Source organism: Capsicum annuum, unplaced genomic scaffold (genome assembly GCF_002878395.1).
Source record: "Capsicum annuum cultivar UCD-10X-F1 unplaced genomic scaffold, UCD10Xv1.1 ctg3001, whole genome shotgun sequence".
Classification (NCBI taxonomy): Eukaryota; Viridiplantae; Streptophyta; class Magnoliopsida; order Solanales; family Solanaceae; genus Capsicum; species Capsicum annuum.
In genome coordinates, this window is record NW_025836542.1 from 27,799 (window position 1) to 33,196 (window position 5,398).

Below are 5,398 nucleotides of genomic sequence, written 5' to 3' on the forward strand. Positions count from 1 at the left end.
AATTTTATTACTGATTGTGTAATTGTTTTATATAGAAGTTAAATTCTTTTCCAAAATAGTAGACCTATTACAGATCTTGTTGCCAAACTACACAGATCTCTCTTTTTTTAGTTTTCCATCCGATGACATTCATGTTGGAGCCCGACCAATCCGGATTCGTGCCGAATGAGGCCCTTATTATCAGATCTCTCAAAACAACAAAAGAATAAATCAGTTTTTTAAAAGAATATCACCTAAATTAGGACAGAAAATTTCTGTTCACTTATTTACCTTCAAAATCGATACAATTGAATGTGTATGAAGTCAAGAGCACATATTTTAATATAACCCTTGTTCTAAATCTGTTTATGCAGGGGCAGCTCTACCTAATTTTAAAAAAGGCAATCGCATCAGGCCTCTAAATTTAAAGGGCCTTATTTTTTTTAGTAATAATTTTTTATTAAAAAATTACTAAATATTATTTATAGCGAAAATAAACTTCTTATATAAAAGTAAAGAATTATTAGAAAAATTTTGATGTATTTAAAGTAAGTCTCTATAAAAATTAAATATATTAACAAAAAAAAATTATTAAAAGAATCATCTATAATAGCTATAACTTTACATCTCAAAATTTAAAATATAAACTTTATTAACAAAAATATTTTTTCTTAAAAATTTAAAGCCCCTGTTTAAAATTTTTTTTATCTTTTCCAGAAAAGACGAATGCCAGTAGGTCCCAACGAATCTAATCAATCATCTAATAAAATAAATTATTTAATATCTAGAATTCTAGATTATGCTCTAAATCGCTTTACTCTGACTACTTCTAAATTTTGTCTTGAATTTTAGAGGGCAGGCATTCGATTTCTTATACTTACTTCATTTAAAAACGAATGACCTACTTTTCTTTTTAATTCATTTAAAAACGAATGACTTATTTCTTTTTTAATAATATTTTAATTTTAACTTTCCACATGACTTGTTTAGGACCACAAGATTAAAGAATATTTTAATACATTTGACACAACTTTAATTTAAGATCACAAAATTCAAAATTTTTTTTTATATTCTTAAATTTTATGTCAAATCAAAATAGGTCATTCTTTTTTAAACAGAGAAAATAATTACTATCTCTTTTTGGTTTCGTCTCGTCCTTTAAATTATTGTATATTGTCAATTCAAATACACGTTTTAGGCTAATTATATCTAAATTAATTTAATTTAGAAGCTAATGCACGTGTGGCATGCCAAAACAATAATGGGTAAAATTTTCATATAATTTGTTGTTAAAATTTTCTTATAATTAGACAAAATGGTCTCATATTTTGTATCTTCGGAAAAGGGTCTAATATACACTTCAACTATTAAAAATGGTACATAAATATCCTCCTTTCACCTTTAAGCTCAAAAATACTCTTCCATCCATGTATTTGGCTCAAAAATACCCTTAATGTATTAGAAATGACTCAAAAATTCTCTTCTTCCTCTATTGGTTCAAAAAATACCCCTTCATCCACCTATTTGGATCAAAAATGCTCTTAACATTAAATTTAAGTCCAAAAATGTCTCCTCCTTTATATTATATTATTTTTTTTGGTTTCACGTAGGGGTAAAATTTTTTTTATAATTATAATTTTTTTATTATGATATTATATATTTTTTGGTTGAATAGATATGCATTAATTAGTATATTATTTTTTTGGTTTCATGTAGTGGTAGGCTTTTTTTAGTTACAATTTATTTTATTATTATATTATTTTAGAGTTTTTTTAATTACAACTTTTTATTATTATATTATTTTTGGATTTTTCTAATTATGGTTTTTTATTATTATATAGTTTTTGTGGGTTTTACGTCAGGGATGGATTTTTTTTTAATTATTATTTTTTTAGTTTTAGGTTGGTACCAAGTTATCAAGTAATTTATGGTACATCATAATAACTATGTTTATGGTAATTTTTGTTTTTTCAAGTAATATATTTTTTCTATTTTAGGACTCTTAATTTCCTTCCATATATTTTAGGGCTCTTAATTTTCCTATATGTTTCGGGTTTCATATTTATATATTTTAGGACTCTTAATTCCATTCTATATATTTATTTAAGAAAATAAAAATTAAAGAAAAAAATTAAATGATTTTATCTATTGAAAAGTCTTCTAAGGGAGAATGTTTTTTTTAAAAAAAAATTATTATTATTTTTTTTTGGTTTCACGTAGGGGTGTTTTTTTTAATTACATTTTAATATATATAAGGAAAAAGATTAAATGATTTTATCTATTGTAAAGTCTTCTAAGGGAGTGTTTTTTAAAAAAAAAGTAATTTTTTTTTTTGGTTTCACGTAGGGGTATTTTTTAATTACATTTTAATATATATATATATATATATATATATATATATATATATGTATATGTATATGTATGTATGTATGTATGTATATGTATCATTACTATTTTTCTTTGTATTATTACTATTTTTATGGTTTCATGTTGGAGAAGGATAGAAGTGTAAAATATTATGCATTCTTACCTAAATTAAATAAAGACTTAAATTACTTTCAAGTTCTTTTTTTTATATATAAAAAATTCAAAACCTAAAAAGAACTAAAAGTCTTCAAAATTTTACCTAAAATATGTTTTCTAATATTTGAGCACACATAGATAATCATTAACTATGAGAGTATTTGTTCTTTGCTAATTATCCTATTTAAAGAATTCTTTTCTAATTTTGCACTTAAACATTAATTAATTCTTTTTAAATTTTTATATATAACTAAAAAAATTAGTGAAAAGAGGACCATTACATTGTGAATGAATTTGAGTCTAATTACATGTGGACCAATAAAAATAATGTCATATATTTAATTTAAATAAAATTATATTTCACATAAGAATTTATTAAGAGGAGGAGACATTTTTGGACTTAAATTTAATGTTAAGGACATTTTTGATTCAAATAGGTGGATGGAGGGATATTTTTGAACCAATAGAGGAAGAAGGACATTTTGAGTCATTTCTAATATATTAAGTGTATTTTTAAGTCAAATAAATGGATGAAAAGATATTTTTAATCCTAAAAATGAAAGAAGGATATTTATATACTATTTTCAATAGTTGAAGGGTATAATAGACCCTTTCAGTTGTATCTTTTGTAGATGCTCTTTTCCGTTGGTAGCATTTGCACCTCCTTTTTGTTTCTCTTTTATTTTAATCTATAAAGTTTTTACCATCAAAATATGAATCATAGTAATATCTAGAATTCTCCATTATGCACTAAAATCACATAACTTTAACTTTTAAATTTTGTCTTGAACTTTCGACGACAAGCATTCTACTCCTTTATTCCATTATGATATATTTCCACCCAAAATCACTTTTAGACTAATTATATCTTAATTAATTTAATTGTGCAGCTAATACACACATGTGACACATGCCAAAACTATATGGAGGCGTTTGGTAGAGTATATTGTAAAATATAATGTATTCATTAGTTAATGTGTACCGTTAGTGCCTTATTTGGTATGATTTTTTGCCTATATATAACTAATGCAAACATTAGTTATACACTCTATTGTGTATTGAAGTGCGTATTAGTAATACACTCTATTTCCTATGTATTAGTAATACAAAGACTTTAAAGACACGCATTAACTTATTAAATGACCTTAATACTCCTCAATTTTCCTCTCAAAATATTTCACCATTCTTTTTCCCGCTTTTTTAATTTGCAATAGTGAATCTTATCAAAACATTTCACAATTTCTTTTACCACCATTTAAATTTACAACAATGAATGGTTGATTTAAATAACTATAACATATTTTTGCTTTGCTTCGAGAGTCTTTAAAAAGATTTTAAAAAAAATTTGAGACTATTTCTTAATTTTACGTCTTGTATTTTATTTTTGTTTCGACTATGTTAATCCGTCAGCATAACATTTTTGCGCAAAGACGAAGGTCTTGCAATTAATTCTAAACCTCTATATAATAGTTCAATAATACTAATTATGTTTGAAATGATAAAAAAACTTTGTTGCAAAAAAGTGTACAAAATTAAAGAAGGATATTTTTGTAAACAAAAAATTCTTTTATAGAAATTATGTAAGATGTATTATTTCTTATACATCAAACCAAATAATGTATAAAAAATAATATATGTATAACTAATACAAGCATAAATAATACAAGTATTATTAATGCAAGTACTACTAATACACTATATTTTGCATTATTCTTATACACTCTACCAAATGACCCCTATAGGGCAAATTTTTTTCTATAATAGAATGAAGGTTTATCAAACAACTAGCAAAGTAGATTGGTTTGCCTAGTAAGATGGTCTAATGGATCATGATTTGCATCAAAACAATGAGTTATTCATTCATTATTAATGGTAATTAATTAAAAAGCAATTATCGCAAAAAAGGTAGTAAGGCAAAAGGATCCAAGTCCCCTAATGGGGGTAGACCTCATAAATAAACAAAGAGGATTTGATATCCTGGAATATGAGCTAGGAGAGTTGTCTTTTGAGCATCTTAAAATTCCTCAGTCTACTAAAGAAAGGGAAAAAATCAAAGAAAAGAAGCCAGGAAATAAAATAAATGAAAAAAAAGAGAGCCAAAATTAAATACGAATAAGATTATGATGGAAAAAAAAAAAGAATAACATAATTTGAAAAAAAATTAATGAACAAAAAGAAAAAAACAACAACAAATATTCCAAGAGAAAGCATGCATAATTGAGAGTATTCTTCTTCAAAGGATTGCTCAAGGGGTTCAATTAAGATGTCCATTCACCTATGAAATCACATCATTTCACAACTATGACCACAAATTCTCCCCGCTCATTAATGACAAATCTCGTCAAATTAAAAACCAGCACGTACACAGAATAAAATGCAGTTTATTCCTCCCCATATATACTCCATCAGTTTCATTTTACTTTGACCTTCTTACTAAATATTTTTTGTTTCATATAGTTGTCCATTTTCACAAATCAAGAGTGTTTTATTATTATTCTTTTATCATATTGCCCTCAGTATTAATAATTAAAGAAAATAATAATAGTTAGATTTAGAGTTTTAAGACATCATTAATAAGGTTAATTGTGTAAAATACACTTCTAATTAATATTTTCTTAAAAAGTGTGTCAAGTCAAAAGAGGCCAAGTAAAATGAAACGGAGGGAGCATGTATGATGGAATAACTAATCCTATTGAATATCTCAATCTATATAATAACTTTGTCTATCCCATCTCCATACCAAACAATCCCTACTAATTTTTTTTTTTCATAAGAAAAATAATTAGTGTGATTGGAAAGTCAGGTGATTTGTACTCAAATAGAGTTAGAATTCAAAACCAAACATGTATTATTACTACGTGTATATAATGTTGAGTGATGACTAATGTGATCCGTG